Source organism: Pelecanus crispus, chromosome 1 (assembly GCF_030463565.1).
Source record: "Pelecanus crispus isolate bPelCri1 chromosome 1, bPelCri1.pri, whole genome shotgun sequence".
Taxonomy (NCBI): Eukaryota; Metazoa; Chordata; class Aves; order Pelecaniformes; family Pelecanidae; genus Pelecanus; species Pelecanus crispus.
The window spans coordinates 39,638,643-39,656,794 of NC_134643.1; positions in this window are offsets into that span (position 1 = coordinate 39,638,643).

Sequence of the window (18,152 nt, forward strand, 5' to 3'; positions counted from 1 at the left end):
GTCTGTCTTATTGCAATGGACGTTTAAGAGGACAATATCATACAAAGTAAGAATATTATAGATTATTTATCATCAAGATAACACTAACAAGATGAGAGGATTTAATTGCTATATGTTGTGAAACAGAAAAAAACAGCCATGACTGTAAAGCACCTTGTAGCTTTCTGCTCTTTGTTCCTTTTCTGCTCAGCCAAAGTTGCTGCATGCATGCCTCTGCAAGCTTGGGAATGGTCAACAAAATCCCTTCTGAGAGATACTGTGCAAGTGCATGGACACACAGCAATTTTGCAATACATTTGCTGAACTTGCTTTTGAATACAAAAAAAATGTCTGCTTCATTCAACTTCTTCATAAAGCGGAGTTTTGAAGTTACACAGTGAAGTCTCACTGCTTACTTCACTAAAGAAATCACAGGAGAGCTGGCATGTCAGGACCATCTAACTTTCTCCTGTGCATGGCCTCAGCCCAGGTGAGCATGCCTGTCTCTGCAGCTTTTGGGGATGACTAAGAAAATCCCCACTGAGGGCTACTACGCAGGCATAAATATGTGCCCTGTCCCAGTGCGTGCTCCCTGTTCTGGTGTGCTGTGGGGCTGCATTGGTGTTAGCATGCGCAGTGCCCCCACTTTGTACAAGGGGAAATAAGACTGAGAAGGATTTTACCCCAAACCTGCTAATTTTCAATGCAAGAGCTGCTCCTGGACTTGTTCGATTACAGGAACTGGATGTATCAAGACGAAGCAGTTGAATTGGCAAAAGCATGCAGGATCCTACCAGGAGGACAAGGAGGATGTTCTGCCTGATGTTTAGTCCAAGTATGCTCCTCTTTTATCCTTTTCTGAGACCAGACTTTGGCAAGTTCTTTTAACTGCTAAAGTGTTAAAAGGAAACAGTTTCATTAGAACAGGAGGAAATATATTTTATAAACCCCAAATAAATAACATCAAATTTTATCTAACAACATTGTGAGTGACATAAGCAGCTTTCAGGTAGGCAGGAAAGTAGAAACGCAAATCAGTTCATAGAATAAGGGATAAGAAGGTGGTTTACAAAAAGGGTGTCATCCCAGGAAGGGGAGAAGACATTTAGCAACAAAGAGTTATGTACTACAGCTCAGAATGCATACAGTTTAGGAAGAATAATTCAGGTGGAGGTTAGATACAGTATTAGGCAAAAACTTAGAAAAGATGCTAAAAGCAATGCCAACTCTACCCCAACCTATTTGAAGTAAAGACCTTGCATCAAATGCTGGAAGCGAAAACAGGCAGCCTTAAGGTGTGAAAAAAGGTTCATTCCAGCTGAAGAATGGGCCCACCAAAAGAAAGAAAGACAGAAAGACAGAAAGAAAGAAAGGATGGAGGGAGGGAGGGAGGGAGGGAGGGAGGGAGGAAGGAAGGAAGGAAGGAAGGAAGGAAGGAAGGAAGGAAGGAAGGAAGGAAGGAAGGAAGGAAGGAAGGAAGGAAGGAAAGAAGGAAGGAAAGAAAGAAAGAAAGGAAGAAGGAAAGAAAGGAAGAAGGAAAGAAAGGAAGAAGGAAAGAAAGGAAGAAGGAAAGAAAAGCCTAAATAATCCCTTAAGAAATACAGTAGCAGTATGGCAATAGACTGCGAAATTGTTCATTTGCAGTCCTAGTGCCCAAATAGCAGCCAGAAATGTTGCACCCTAACTTCCACTGGAGTAGGGAGTCTGAACAATAACTGAATCGGGTGAGTTTGGGAGAGGCTGTGATTCACACACTCTTCATGTATGGCTGAGGGCTTGGCTCACATGTGCCCTTGAGCCTAATAATGAGGCAAAATGCTCCAGCCTTTCCCAGCTCACCATCCACCACCACACTCTGGATACACACCTACACCTGCACGCACGGGAGACCCTTGCTCTCCGTGTCTTCCATGTGTCAGTCATAGCACATCTCAGCAGCTCATCTTCTCCAGTAACTGCTGTAAGTCCTTGATGTAGGTACCAGGAGTTCAGCACAGTCTTCCTGTTCTCATTTTGAATGAAATACCAGACCCTTACACTACCGTATTAGCCATGGAGTCAGATAATAGCCAACTAGTGCATCTGAATAGCTGCTCTAAATATTGTTATACAGGTGTAAGAACCTCTGTAGGAATGTTCATTTCTACCCTTTTTCCCTAAGACAGTAGCTACTGTATTGAAAGAAGGAGACTTCCAAAATTGCAGTTATTTTTCCTTTGTGTTGCCTGTGGTGCATATCTGAATTTCAAAACCTCCTTTTATCCAAGTATATAGGTATATATAAATTACCTTTCCTTTGCCATTACCTTGGTCTATTTACATGTTAATATTTTTCTCCTCATGGATATTTTACATTTTTTTTCTGAAGTATTGTATCATAATTAATATCCTGTCGTTACCTTGAAATGCCCATAGCAGCCTCAGTAATAGGCTGTATTAAAGAACTGTAGACAGGTAGGATCCAGCTTGCCCCAAGAACACCAGACCTATCATGGGAAATGAGCATGCAGTAGGCCCTACACAAGGGATCTGGATTTCTACCAAGACTGTGTTATGTGATGTCTTGTTGACATGTTGGCTAATGATGATGGGTGGTCATGTTCTAGACACAGCTGGTGAGCATAGCACCCAACTGTCAGATGGTACTGGCTCTCATTTTTGCTGTAAGTTACTTAATTGTGTTGGAAGCAAGTTAAACATGCACTTAACTGTTACTTTTCTTTGTAAGGTATGTGGCATGGGAGCAGAGAGAGGGCCCACTTACAAGATGAGACATTGCAGACATCTGCTTAGTAAAACACCGTGGAAATAAAGGATCACTCTATAAATGGATCTGACAACAGGGAAGGGTAAGAACTCATGCACCTCTTCCCAGAGTTATCTGTGGCAGCATCATTTCACTGTACCGTGCCACATGTCACTAACACCTTGGCTTTCCAGGCACAGGTAGTGTGGGTGACTGGAGAGGGTGGCATTACTGGGCTGCTGCAACCTGCCACCATCCAGGAGGGCCCCTTTGAGGCAGTCCTCTGCTTTTCTGCAGCACAAGGCTGTGGCTTTTCTGTGCAGGGTCCTGCTGGCCAGCAGATCCAGGTAGCTGGCTATGCTGGGATCTTGGGTCTGGAAGCAAACAAAGGCCTCTCAGGCAAAAAGCCTTTGGTGTTGCACATGAGATGGTTATGGTGCTCATTGCAGGTGCTTCCTAGTGCAGATCCAGGGACACAAGAACATGCATATGTAAGACAAAGGATTTGGAGGAAAATGGTGAAGTGGCAGGATGTCTGAAGCTGACGGGGTCTTGGGCTCTGGTTTTGAGTGCAACTTGTGTGATAGAGAGGACAGAGAAAGGCAAACAAGGGGTGTGTCGTAAAATGGGAGGGAAACGTGGAGGATGAAACAGGTGGGAGACCCCTCTTCAGTTCAGAGGTTTGGCTTCCTTTGGTGTTTTTTAGCAAAGATTTCTTGTGGCATTGAAACAAAAGTTGACCTGAAGTGTCTGCCAAGGCAATGGCCGAGGGTAGGTGATCATATGTGAGCCACTAGCAATACTGTAATAAGACTAAGGAGTTGATAACATCTCTAAGACCACAAATCAGACCTGTGTGAATGTACATTTATGATAAGAGTACTGCTAGGATTCTGAGCTGGGATGTCAACACTGAACAGAGTATTACTGTGTGCAGCAGCGAGGGTCATAGAAGTCGGGCAGGTACCAGGATCTATAGTGCTGTGAGGTGCAGACCTTGCCCATACAACAAAATCTTCCCTCCAAAAAAAAACCCCTCCATGAACATGGTGGTTGGTATCCATCCATCCCAACAGCCCCAAGGAAGGAGTCAGAGACAGTTTCTCTCTGGTGACATCTTACACAGAGCAAGACAAATGTGTGTGGATTATTAAAAGACTGGAAGGCAGACATAGTGTTTGCCACATTCCAGGGAGCTGATGGCTATTTAGCTTTGCCCAGTTGAGATGGATTTCTATGGCTTTGCTCCTTGCCCAGAATGGTGATTGTGCTGGGAGGGATGGAGGCAAATCATTTCTACTAACACTGTTCCTGTGTGTATATAAATATTCCCTGGCTGGGGCTGGCTCATCGCACAAGATGGCAATCCATGCTTCCCTTCCCCCTGTCTTCCCCTCCCTCCTCACATCTCTACCAGCACAGCAGATTCCAATAATAAACCCATCACTGTGAAAGCCAGGTGTCATCCAAATTCATTTGCTGCAGCATTTGATCTATCCTCTGCTTCAAGATACAGGTTTCAGGCTATTTTATGAGATGCACTTCACAGCTTTGTATCATATAAGACATTCTGCAGCATTTTATGAGCTGCATTTTATAAAATTTCATCAAATATTGTGTAGAATATTTTAGCAATAAGCCCTTTTTTAGAGGATCAGTTCCAGTACAAGCTTGCATACATATGAAAGTGCACAGAGAAAATAGGAACATCCTCAAAACACCGTTAACGCTTAACCTTCCAGAAGATCTTTGCTAGGCTATTTATTTTGTGATGGAGCTCGGGCAGTTCACAGGGAAAGTAAAACAGGATTTAAGGCACAGCAACTGCTTTACTATGGCTATTTAGCTTTACAAAGCAGGGATGCCTCAGTTCATCCAGTGTCCTCCACACTGTAGAGTCACCCAGGAGGGATCATGGGCTGAATAGCATCACCTCACTGGGCTCCCCTCAGCTTTCTTGAACAAGCATCATCTCTGTTTCCAGGTCTCATCAACCACTGACACATCCTCCATTTGGCTGACTGACTGTACAGGTGCATCTGCAGCTCCAACTCTTCTCATTGTAATTATTTGTCTTCCCCAGTGCTAGGCAGACCACATCACGTGCTGCCAGACCCCGCACACCTGCAATCCACAAACACCCCTCCACCTTTCAGACACCCCACAAGTACCACAAGAGCTTGTTACATCAGAGATCTGGGCATCAAACTGTTAATGTCCCCCAATGGTGGGAAGAAATTAAGAAGTGGCACCTGAAAACTGTGGGACTCTTTTTTTGTCATGGAAATGGAACAAAAAACCCAGTCATTATTTGTTAATTTTCTCAGCTTATATCTAAACCCATGCACAGCTAAGATCTATCTTAGCTTCTCAAGATCTAGGGAGGGAAGAGGAGGATGTCTGAAGATCTTGCAGTTGCACGAAAACAAGGCCAAGTGCTGAGGAACAGCAGCAATTCTCCAGTCTTTTTATGACGCTGGTCCTTTCTGAGGTCCCAGTTTCAGATCTTTGGGGCTGCGCTCCCCTGGCTCAGGCAGCTCAGAAAAGCTTTGCCTGAGAAGCGCTGTGGTGCGGGAGTCCCTGCATACCCGCAGACGGACATCTCGGACACCACACATCTCCGCCTGCCATGAGAGGTCACTTTCTGTACAGCTCTCTGGAAGAGACAGACCAGTCCCATTTAGCAAAGTCACTGTGAAATATTCGACTTCGTGTTTCATTTTTTAAGTCTTTTCCCATTTGTTTAATGGAAGCTGAAACACTGCCATCACTGTCAAGCCCAAGAGCAGTGTTGCCTTGCCAGATCTTTTTGGATTTACAGAAAATGGCAATATTCATACTTGCATTACAGCAGCAGAAAATAAAATTGAACATGGCATTTACATTTGCAGCCTGAAAATTCAGATCACTGAACGCATCATAAAAGTTATTTAAGGTCTTAATAAGCTATACTTGCATGCTGCTGGTGTTGGGACATGCCAGTTGTTTTGAAGGATGAACTCTCTTTAGAGTTCCTGCAAAGGAAAGGAAAAAATGCTGAAAATGAAAATCAATATACTCCAGAAGAAATTCAAACAAAAAGAAAGCCGAATTAGAAGAAATATAAGATATCATTTTCCTCCATTAACCAAGGAAAAAAACAAACCCAAAACCTTCAGGCTAGTTTTTGATAATTTATTCCTAAATTGCTTTCTGACTGTTATTTTTAAAATTCCTGCTTTAGTAACGTTTTTCTCAGGCATCAATTACTAGTTATTACTTGGTTATATCAATGAAAACAGGAAAAACCTCAGGTAATAAATTCTTCTATTGGAAGACAATTACAAACCAGATCTCCTTCTCTAATAATACTGTAGCAGAGGATCATGAAATATATAAGAAGCACCTTAAAATAGAAATTGCACTGTATTGACTGTATGGTTTAGGTGGTCATCATGTTTCAAGCAGAGGTCTGCTATGCTTACAGAGAATTGAGCAATTGTGAGCTTTGTTCATCTTCACAACCCCTGTAAATTTGGGGAAAAATTGTCTCTGTAAATTTTGGGAGAAATTGTCTCTGAGCTAGCAGAAATCTGAGGAAAGCATTTTGAAGAAAACCATCTCTCGTTTACTAATATAACAAAGTGAGTCTGATGGCTTAAATAAAAGAACAACCCTGGCAGCTGCCAAGATCTTACAACCACTATTTTAAATCAAAGAGGAAGGAAAACCCCTATATATAAACTCACTGACAAGCAGGAATCTCTAAAGTCAAGGATGAGAATGGAGTAAAAAAGGGACACGCAGATATTGCAAAGGCAGGCGAGGAGGAACCTGTCACTGTTATGGATGAGGATGAGTAAGTGATACTGTGGTTTTCACAGTACACTAATGAAGAACTAATGCGGGTTAGGTAACACAGTCATTCCAGGACATTTAGGCTTCTGTTGTTTACACTGTTCTCTCTTATATATGAATATTTAATTGCAATTAGGCTTTTTGATTCTGCGCCAGTAGTCACCAATGTAAAATACATGTACAGTATACTTCAGGAGCATACCCTGGTAGGTCTGCTGATTAGCTAAGGGTCTTAGGAGAAACATGAGGGATGGTCATCAGAAACGTCAAACCCCCCAGAATTAACAAGGTAACAAATTCTGTTCTGGAACTGGGAAATATTTCAAAGCTATGGGGAGTAAAAAAATGTAGCTCTCATTCAGCAATTCTAAGATGAAAAATGCATCTTAATCTTACAAAAAGATTACATAAAATAATTGCTTGAGACAGCTTTTAAGAGTCCTCTTGGCACACTTCTATAGTTTCTGGTTTTCCAGATTTTTGTTTCAACTCAGGAGAAACTCAGATGCATATGTGAGGCTCTGCGAGCCCCAGATCCCTCTCTCTCTCCAGAGACCGGACCGCTGAGAGCTCAAGCTGCAGCTAGGCTCTGGCACCCTGTATTTTGGGCACTGAAACCAACCCCGGAGCCCTGCCCTTGTTTCGAGGCAGATGCTGCCAACAGGAATCACAGCCGGGCCATGCGTGAGGTCAAGAGCCCGAGGAGGTGGCCAGCAAGGAGCCCCCACCGAAACCTCACCCGTCTTTGGAGGTGGGCACACACATCAGCTTGGAGCCTACGGCTCGGGAGGGAGGCTTGAGGAGCAGATCTAGCATGGAGGAGCCATCAGAGAAGATGTTCACTGAGACCCCAGGACCTCACTGCCCTGCAACATCCCCTGCCCTGGGACTGGCCTGCAACATCAGTCTTTGATCTTTCTCCTTTTCTTTTACGTTCCACCTATGAAGCTTTATAATCTTACTAAGGCATTAGGTACCTAGGATGGCTGCTGAAGCAGACCCTACGGGGAAGTTAGGAGGAAAACCACACCGGCTCTGGATCCTCATTGGGCTTTGGGCTGCTCAGATCAGGTCCATGTGCAGAGACATGGAAAGCTTTGAAGTAAATAAGCTAGGTGCCCAGGGTGTTTCAATAATTCAAGAATGAGGGAATTACAGAGGGGGTTTGAGCTGTAATTTTGGTTTTATGTGCCTAATCTCTGCTAAAGTTCAGGTGCCTTCGAAGATTTTAAATCTGACTCTAATTTGAAACACACAGCTACAAGCTCTTTCCTCACTTTCAGCTGAAAAGCAAGGGCTCTGGGAAGTTGTCTGGGGAAAGGTAAATCTTTTCTATCATGCTGAGCTACTGTGGATGCCAAATAGAATGAGGTTGCTTTAAAGTATTTTCCCAAGTCAGCTCAGAAAAAGTGATTATATAGGATTTATGAACCAGCTTCTCATAAATTTAATAATGACTCACCATTTCCTCCACTTGCTAGATTGCTTAGCACTGATTTGGATGCTCTGATAGAGCAGCATTAATAAGAAGCTGTGTGATTTACCTTGAGGTGGTATTTCATTCTCTGAAGATAGTTCACATCTCTGATATCAGACTGAAGGAAAATAATGCTTGCGTAACAGAAGGTATAAATATGGTATAGTCAAGAAATATTTTTAAACTGCTGTTCTCAGAGCTGTTCCAAATGAATATGGATTTCTCCCCTAAACCCTGTGACAAGTCAGGAAGAGAGTCAAAATGCCCTGAGCATAGGTAACTGATCAAAGAGTCTCTTTAAAGTAAAAGAATTTAGGAAGGTATCACCTCCAAACTTTTCTGTCTGCTCGCCTCATCATGTTTAGCATGAACGCACTTCATCTGTGTCACTGGAAAAACAGGCCATTTAGCTTAAACTGCTGCTGAAAACTGCTAAACTAAACTAACTGACTTTGTGCAGCGGCAGATGAGTGCTCGGACAGCTGGGTGTCTGGCTTCACCTGGGTGGAGGCTGACAGAGCAGGAGAAACAAATGGGCTGTGATAACATCTGGTCCATCTGACCACAGTTTAAATTCTCAGCTCCAACATTTACTGCCATGGCAACTAGACAAAAGTGTAGTTCATTGAGAGGTAAAATAGCAATATAAGCAATATATCAACATATCAAGGTCTTAATGAAAATAATTAAAAAAGGAATCATGATTACTAGGGAAGAAGAAAAAAACTTGTTCTGTTCCTGACCAGTACTATGTTGGAGGGTAAACATCCCGAATCCCATTGGGCTGGTCTTACAACCACTGAAAAAGCCTTTTTCATAAACACCTTCTTCTTTCAAACTTCGTAGCAATGGAGTATGTTGGTTGGCACATTTCACGTGAAATTTGAGTTCTACTGTGAAACGTATTGTGGAAGAATGACCTGGTACATTTGCATGCATATTGTCTTTCATTAATTCAATATCAGATTCAATACATGAAATTACTGTCTATACCTTCATTAGTAATAAAAACACAGTCTGAATATAAGTGTCTGTTGATATGGTGTTACAGAACCCAGGGACTCTCCTGTAAGCACTCTCACCTGTGAACAAAACAAGTCAGAACATAGCAAATTCCATTCTTCACTAGAACCAAAAATACGAGTATGTTATCACACAAGTATGCCTCATGGGAACAGCTCTCTTAAATTAAAAGTAAATAGGTGAGAAGAGTTTAAATTTTAAAATCTATCACATTAATATAAACAAATTTGATGATCCTCTGAATAGCTGTTACATGAGCAGACTCATACACAAAGGAGCAGGAAGAGTAAAAATATTCCTTTATTTGTTAGAAAACCTTGGCCATGTGTCACGTCAAGAAACAATTTTCTCTGTTTTACATGTTAAAACAAGCTTTTCTGGGTCCGTCTTATTATTAAACAAATAATTTTGGATGCAAAGGTCTCACTGTATAGAATATGTGCATCATTGCTGTTTGGGGCATTATCTGTCAGTAGTGCTAAGACAATAAAAGAGAAATCATGATTCATTACTAGCTTCATAAGGTGTGGATTTACCAGTAGATTCAGTCAGTGTTTTGCCTTTCTCCCTGGAAAGCTGTAGGTGAAGGGAAACTTGCTCATAATTACTAATAAAACTCCAGCCAGGAGCTGGTTTCTAAATGAGCCTAGGTGAGAGAGCATTGCTTATTAAGAGTGGAGATTTCAAGTGTTGCTTTTTTTCCTTGAAAAACTGCTATGAAAATTCCTACGGAATTTCCCTATGGAAAGCCTTCCTTTGCTTTGTTTTAGATTAATTTTCTACTTGTTCCTTCTGCATCTGCAGAAAGAAAGGACCTTTTTCTTTTCAGTGCTCACATCTTCCCCCGTTCCTCCATAATTTGGCATCTTCCAAAATTCTTCAGCTTACAGTTCAAGGTAGCCCCCAGATTTGGCTGTGTTGGCCCTCATCTCTCCAGCTCTGTGTGCTCTGTCAGGGCTACCCCAGAGCACCATGTGGCTGGAGATGCTGGGAGGAGACCCCTACACACTGCAGCCACCACTGCAAACTCTTCCATCACTTATGAGAGAAAGCTCGTCTAAGTTGCAAATTGTTAGGGCTCTACATTAGACTTGCCCTCCTACTTTATCTCAGTCTATTTGCCATATGTCATGTCAAATTTTATGCTTCAGAAGAAATAAAAAGTTCATTGCAAAAACTACAGTAACCAAAAACTAGGAGACATCCCTACAAAAACCAGAGCACACAACTCACTATCTGTTAAGATCGTTGTGTATCAACAAAAGGGGAGAAAACATATCAGTAAAGAAAACAGGTTCTGGTTTCAGGGTCACAAAGGAATTGCTGTGTGCCATCAAGAGTGAAAAATCTTTTAAGTTTTGAAAAATCATCCTATAATTTTATTTCTCAGATATGACAAAGAGCCTAGGTGAGGGCTGAAAACTTAATTTTCATTCTGTGTGAGGACTCCAAAGGGAGCTTTATTCTTTACTTTACTCTCTCTCCTATGCTAAAAAACCCCCATGGTTTGAGCAATTTGGCTGTCATCGTGCATTCATTTTCCACAAGTATCTTCTGATATGTACTAGATGCGTGACCCAGCACAGTGTTAGGTGAACATTTTAGCTTTTTATTAAGTTCAGAGCTGCCATATTCCTCTTGTCAGAACTACTTCCATTCTCCAGGTGGTTTATTTAGGATGGAAGCTGGTCACAGAGAAAAGTGCATAGTGTCATTAAATCCCAGTGGATTTAAAATCCTCCTGACCTCTATGCCCATTGCTGCTTGACAGCATCAATCAGCAAGATCTCACCACTCTTCTCAGTTTTTCTGTTATTCACAAGCCCTTTGCATTAGAGTGTCTTACACAAAAAACAAAGGCAGGGTTTACAGTCTGTTATTATCCTTCCAGACCTGGAAGCAGCTGGGATGAATGGGAGGACTGTAAAGTTCTTTCCTGTAATGCTGGGCTCTATTAGTGTCTCTCATCTGCTTCCACCCCATTCCTTCTCCTCTGTAAATCTTCCTTTAAACCCTTGCTTTTCCAACAGAACACCTATTGGGAATGGCTGGCTGAGGAAAAAGAAAAGAATGAAAATTAGTGAAAGTTAATCTTTGCATTCATTAATTTTGTGTTACAAAAGAAGATGGACAGTTGCATTTAAGCTGTTTTTAGCTGTAATCCTAGCACTTCCATCTGCTCATTATGCTTGTAAGACCACATGAAGAGTATTGCATTAAATTCATTACCAGGAAAGTATAGAAAAATTGGAGGAACAGTAACAAAAAGGAGTTAGTGCACAACAGTGATTTATTTATTAAGAAAGATTAATAGCTAACTCAGGAGCCCAGCTGAAGGGAAATAATTGGAAAGGCTCTCAAAGGACTCTCTGGAAACAGGCTCAAACCTCAGACTGTGAAAGTCCTTACTTATTTTTATTTAGTCCTTGTTCAAGAAAAGCTCCAGTTAAAAATTAAACAAGGGGAAAGTGGCTACAAATATTTTCCAGATCTGAGTATCAAGCAAGGCTTTATACAGCTAATGTGTGCAGTGGCTTTTGGTGGCAAACAGCTGGAAAGTAGAACTGTACACGGGTAAATGACTTCTCTTGGGAAGCTTTAGTGGCTACCTCTGAAACAGAAAAGAAACAGACAGCATCTGTTCTTTGGTCCTGAAGCTGAACCGCGAGAAGGGAGAGAAATGCTCTCAGGGTGTGGGCATCTTCTGGGATGGTGCTTGTTGGCACAGGCCAAAATGTGCCCGGGTGCCCACAACTGCATACAGTGTGGATGACGGCACACCTCTGCTTCAGCCCCTGTTCTGGCCCAGGTTAGTTTGCCAATATAGATGTAAACTGGGCCCAGGATCATGTCCTGACAGTCACACAGTATACTGCTGGCAGAGGGACGACCTTCTGCTTAGGAAAATGAAAAAAAATAGCATTAAGCACAGAACATACTAAAGCCTTCAGTCAAATCCTGAGGGAAACATACCCCCCATTTATTCCTCCCTGTTATCAGACAAATAATCTCAAAAAGCAAAGATGGGCAAGTACCAAACAGTATTTAAAACATATTTACTAATATCCTTTTGTTTGACAGTCTCAAAAGACAGAGAATTTTCTTTTTCTGAGACCCCTTTCTTTTTAATTTTGAGTTTATTAACTAGATCTTTGCTGTTTGGTTCACCAGGAATGCAGAGATTACACCATTACAGAACAACACAGCTCTGTAAGTCATAAACATAAATGAACAGTCTTGGATTCTCTTGCAAAAATACAGACTTCTGCAATTCACCAACTATTTCTCCTCCAAACCATGAATTGTGACAGGATACCAGAGGGGAAAAAAAACCCCGAACCCAAATATTATCACATGGTCATTATAGTTACCCAAACTTTCATTACAAATAGCACTGGGGGAATTTTAGGAATTTCATAGGAAGGCTGGTCTTTGATTTTCTTTTTTTTTTTTCTGTTTTCCTTAGCCTTTAAATTAATGGAACACATTGGGATAATGTGTTCTTTTTTTTTTTTTTATAAGCCACCAAGATATAGACTGTTTTAGAAACAGCACTGCAAAGTACTATCCACTACAAAACCCTGTTAAGGAAGGTTTTATCTGTTCCTGGAGAATTATATAACAGTTCTGGATTTCTCTCCTGAGAGATACAAACCTGTAAGCATGACATGGAGCCCGGTGAATGAATGTAATATATTCAAGCAGAACTCTTTGTGCACATACATTTAATTGTAAAAATAGTTATATCTTTTTTAGGTCCGTAGCAGCAGCCATTCTATCCAGAAAGTTTTTGTGTTGGGGTGGCTTTTTCCTCCCTCAGACATAGAAAAGAAACTTGTAACACCATTTTTTTTTAATGCTCTGCAACAGTGTGGTTAAGTTAAAGCGACCCTGATCCTACAGATGAGGTCACCATTCTGTAAGGGGAAATACATGCCAGATGCTGCAAACATTTTGTGGTCTTGGGAAGAAAGAAGAATGAGACCTCTCTTCCTACTACCATTTTTTTTGGGAAGTTAGCCTTCCAACACCAAAGAAAGTATTTTTGATTTGCTTTTAGAAGTGAATCTAGTGTGCCTTTGAATAGCAAATAAATGGCCATAAAGAACACTACCTATAAGAAAGGCAGGGAAAGGCTTGTCAGAGCATATTTAGTATCCGTTTTCTTGACAACCTTGAGACTAGAAACTATGATTTTTAAAAGTAAGCCTAACATTCCTATAATAACAAGTTTCCAAGGTCTTATGCAAAAGAAGAAAATTCTCAGCAACGTACCTAATCTCAGCATGCTCACCACAAAAATAACACGCTGATTAACAACTCCTAGGAATACCAGTCCTACTTAATATTCATAGGCCCTTGAATCAAGTTCTCTCTTGTGTCTGATCAAGAGGTAAGGCTATTGTCTGTCAAACACGCTGTACATTTTGATGCAGCACAGGCTGATGTCGCTGTGTCATACTGGCAAAGCCCTTTTAGATAGCCTGAGGAGATTTAGGATGGCTGCATTAATACCAAAGAACAAGATAGGTGGCCTTATACTACACACTGCATTAAGTTCTTAAAGTGTTACTAGCCTGGGTACATGAAGAGCATAAATGAACACAATAAGGGTTTGATTATATCCAATAATAGTTGAGCATTTGCTATTTGACACAGCAATTCTGGCTTCTATGTTAAATACCATGTGCCCTGAGGGAATGCTGAAACAGCTTCTGTCTTATGTTTGTTACAGACAAAAGAATGAGAGGATGCTGAGACGCTACACAAAACTATGAAACAAAAAGCCAAGGCACAAAAGAAGTTATTGCTGAACAATTTTTTTAAAGGGATTTCATTGTAAAGGGCTACATAGAGGACTATATGGGCTATTTAGAGGACTTTAAGCTTTATGACATTACCAAACATGTTTGATTCTCCTCTACTTTTTAGAAACAGGTTTTTTAAGTACAATTTTTTGACATCTATTTCAAACCATTTGCTCTGCACACTGCATCAAGGCTTCATCAGGTTTTTTTGGATAATGAAAAGGTTGTGTTGGTTTTTAGATTCTTTTGAAGCCTTTAATAGGGAGCAGTCCTGTGTCAGAACTTTGAATTAAATGCAAAGAACTTGCCTTGCTTCCTAAAGCTCTGATAATGCCAAGCATGTTTTCCAAGCAGAGTTCAACATTATTGCTAATGCTATGGTTTCTATTGGCAGAGTTCCAGGTCAAATCACTGTATCTGTCCTGACTAGGGGGATCTATCCTACAACTCTCAAGTTGGAGAGCCTCTCTTCTAGACAATGATTAAAGATGCTGCAATATGATGTTCTTATAACAACTCTCACATTTTGTTTTTTCATGTTTACATACATCTCAAGCTCTGCTAGTTCGATACTTAATAAAGCCTGTGAGACATATGTATCACATTCATGGCATATTTGATATCTTCTGAAATTCATTGTCTGGGGAAAAAACAATGTCTGTGGAATTACCACTTTCTGCCTTATATACAGAAATGTCATCCAGCTGTGAAGAGATTTCACATGACAAACTGGTAAACAACAGTTTTAATTTATCTGCAGTCAGTTTACAGCCCCTTTTCACTAGCCACCACGCTCCAAAAGCTTCTGTATGTTAGCACCTGTTTATGGGATCCCTAGATCTCCAAAATCACCATCCTTTTACATTAGGTCATGCTGGTGGTAGCTGACAGCTCCTGGGCCTCATGTCATCTTCCAGGAAGCTCATTACTAGCAGTAAGGATTGCTCACTGTTGTCTGGGTCCAGCACTTGAATTTAGCATCTTGAAAGGCAGCTAGGCTGGGTTGCTGTTGTCCATAATTTCCCTTCCTCAAAAGTACTGCTGTGGACATGACTCCTCTAGATCATAGGGAAGATCACAGGGAAAAATCGAAACCCTTCCGTCTCAAGAGGAATGAAAGTTTAAACCTCTCTGCTACTCCTGCCTCCTTGTTGTGCTAGATACATAACCTAATTTCATGCTCTGAGGGCTTCTAGTTGATGCTCCTGAGTGGCAAACTCAGACTTACTTTTGGAGTTTGGCAGACAGGAGTCTCTTCAATCCCAGCAGAGAATCAGGGAGCAATGAACATCCAAACAAATTTGAGACTGGGGGATCCCCCTCTGGTCCTAGTCAGATTCAAAGATGAGCTGCTAGTCATCCCTTTAAAGGGGCTGGCATGGGGCAACACCAAGGAATGTAGCAAGTCTACTTAATTCTGGAGGCTGGCATTAATATAACCCTTCAGTGTATAAATGGTACCTGCCAGAGCATTCTGAAAATTGTTTTCGGAGAAGGATTTCAAATACCCATTTAAAGGATGGAGATTTATATGTGCATACTTTTTATTAAGTGAAAGCTTGCTACTGTGTGTCAAGACACAAAGCAGTAAGAGACAGCACAAATGATCTCTCCTTGTTCATTGTGACTATTTGCTTTTTAGGGCTTTGGATTTTTTTCCCCGTGAATGCAGCAATATTGAGTTCAAATTTATAAACAGATTCTTCCCCATGGACAGAAGAGTAATAACTTCTTTAGTGTCATGTCAGATTATACTCTAAGAGTCATGAATTATCATGGCAGTGATATTATGGTGCATTAGAAGGTAAAATCATAGGGTCGTCAAAGTGTGTTTTACTTTTACTGTACATTCTTGGTTTTGGGGTGGAATTTAAAGTGAGACATGATAGAGAAAATGCTAGTCCCGAAAGCTGATCTAAGATTTCAAAGTATTTTTCAAACTATGATTTAAAACCTTCATGACAGAGTAATTTTTGACTGAATCTCCTGGCCTTGTGTTCATCTGTTTTTTAATGCTTAACAATCTTTTCTTGCACATATGTGTTGTAAATTTCTAAACCTATACAACTGCTCATTTATATTTATATTTTTCACTCTTATAATATGGCTTTCATGGCTGGAATCCTTCTTGTATTAGAGTTAACAATTTTACCATTGACTTCACAAAATGGAAGATTTACTTTAGCTTTTATTCTCTAACTGCATGGGTAGCAGTATTGAGTAAGGGGAGGAAAGAGAACCAAGCAGATGGGAACCTTAAACTTGGCTACACTGTGGAGATGAGCAAATCATTTAGTCTCAAATTTTCGAAAGGATCCTCTAATTCTTAGTGCTTGACCACCTAGCTCTAAAAAAACAATCTTACTTCACCTGAGCAGCAAATAGTCACATTTTTGAAAATCAAGTCTTACCTATTTAAAGGTGGGCACACAGAAAGCCATTCATAATCAGGATGCATCTAACTTTCAGTATCTGTTCCTCAGTCTTTGCAAAATAGAGTATTTCCTTAACTGAATGACAAAGAGGAATGGAAATGTAAGACAACATACAGGAATTCAGCATGTATAGTACAGGAATTCAGCATGTATGGTACAGACTATAGAAAGACAAGGAAATTCCAGAGTCAAGCTTGCTGAATACGGTACTAAATTTGTATTTTCAGAATAGACTGGGGCACTCAGACATCCAGTTTCACTTACACAAATACACAGTTAAATGTGAAATAACATTTCATAAGAAAAAAAGCATCTTAAAGCACTGATTCAAATGTAGCACTGCATAACACCATTAAGCACTTCAGTAGGCTAATGCTTTAAATTTTTTAAATTAACATGAATGTCTCTGTCCCTTCTCCTGACTCCCTTTTATAGGCCATGTGTTTTCAGCCTGCCATGTAAAGGAGTTACTTCATTATCTGTGAATTAAGCTGGAGAAAGAATACCGTTGTTTAAAGTTAACTCACACAAGAACTGAAAACAACTATTTCAAGGCTCTGTGTTTGCATGAGATTTGCAGCTGGTTTTAAAAATCATAAAAGTTGTATTTACATGGCTCTGCCTTTTTACAGGTATTACTTGACACAGTGATGTAGGTATTCCCAGAAATGGAGAAGTGGCAGAGAACCATGCCAGGACAGAGGGAGAGTCCACGCTCCTGTGTGTGATTGAGCTGAAGGCCCCCCAGTTTTGTAAGGAGGAAGCTGGTGAAGAGTGGGCCATTCTTTGTAGGGTAGTCCTGTGGGCAGAGGGCATGCTGGATCATGCATGGGAAGGAGTCATGAAACAATGGGAAAAACGGTCAGGTCTCTTTTATCTTAGACCAAAAGGAAATGTTGTCTATTGATCTATTTAATCATACCTCACTTTTTCTAAACATATGTACAAACTACCTTCACTACTGTTTTGAAGGGTACGCCTATGCTGCTGACAGCTTCTCAGAAGCTGGGCAAACTTATATGCTGCTGTGCCTAGACAGGTACATTGTTTTAGTGTAATACTGGGCATTGCTACATTGCACTGTGGCCTGGAGTACAAAAACACCCAGTTACTTAATTTCAAACAGAAGAATCCACCAGCCTTTGCACCAGCACCTACTGCTTTTGCCTTTGCCTCTCCTTTAACCTGCATGCCAGTACTCTGAAGTAGCAGCAAGACATCCATGGTGGCCTCCAGATTAGTTAGTATGACATCAGTCCAAAGCAAAATAAAGGAGAAACTGGAAGAAAATAGAGTTAAAAAATTAAAGAGGGGGGCAAATGAAAACACAAGAGTCAGCAAAACGAATTTTATTTTTTGAAAATAAACCTTATCAAACAAACTTAATTCTTTGATGAAAACATATACTAGCTGATAGGGGCGAACATGCAGAAATACAACTATGTGACATTTTGTTAAAAAAACAGAGCTACACAATAACATGGCAAATATTAACCTGTTAACTACTAACCAGTTTAAAACAGATCCTAGAAATACTCGCTTTCATCACTGAATAGCAGGATTTCTGATGGACTTCAGGAGAGATACTACCAAACACGATACGGCTTGGTATTTTCATCAATGAGCTGCAAGAAAACATGAAGCTACTGTTTGACAGAAGTTTCAGAAAAGGCAAAGATCTGCAGTGTTGAACAAAAGCAAAGACTAAGCAGCTATGTGAACTTCCCTGGTTACAGTACGGGGAAATACAGGTGGTCTTAAACGAGGACCTCCTGGAAGATGATTTGCCAGTTATACCCAGTATTACATGACTTTGGAGAGCAGCTGGGTGAAATATAGTATGATAT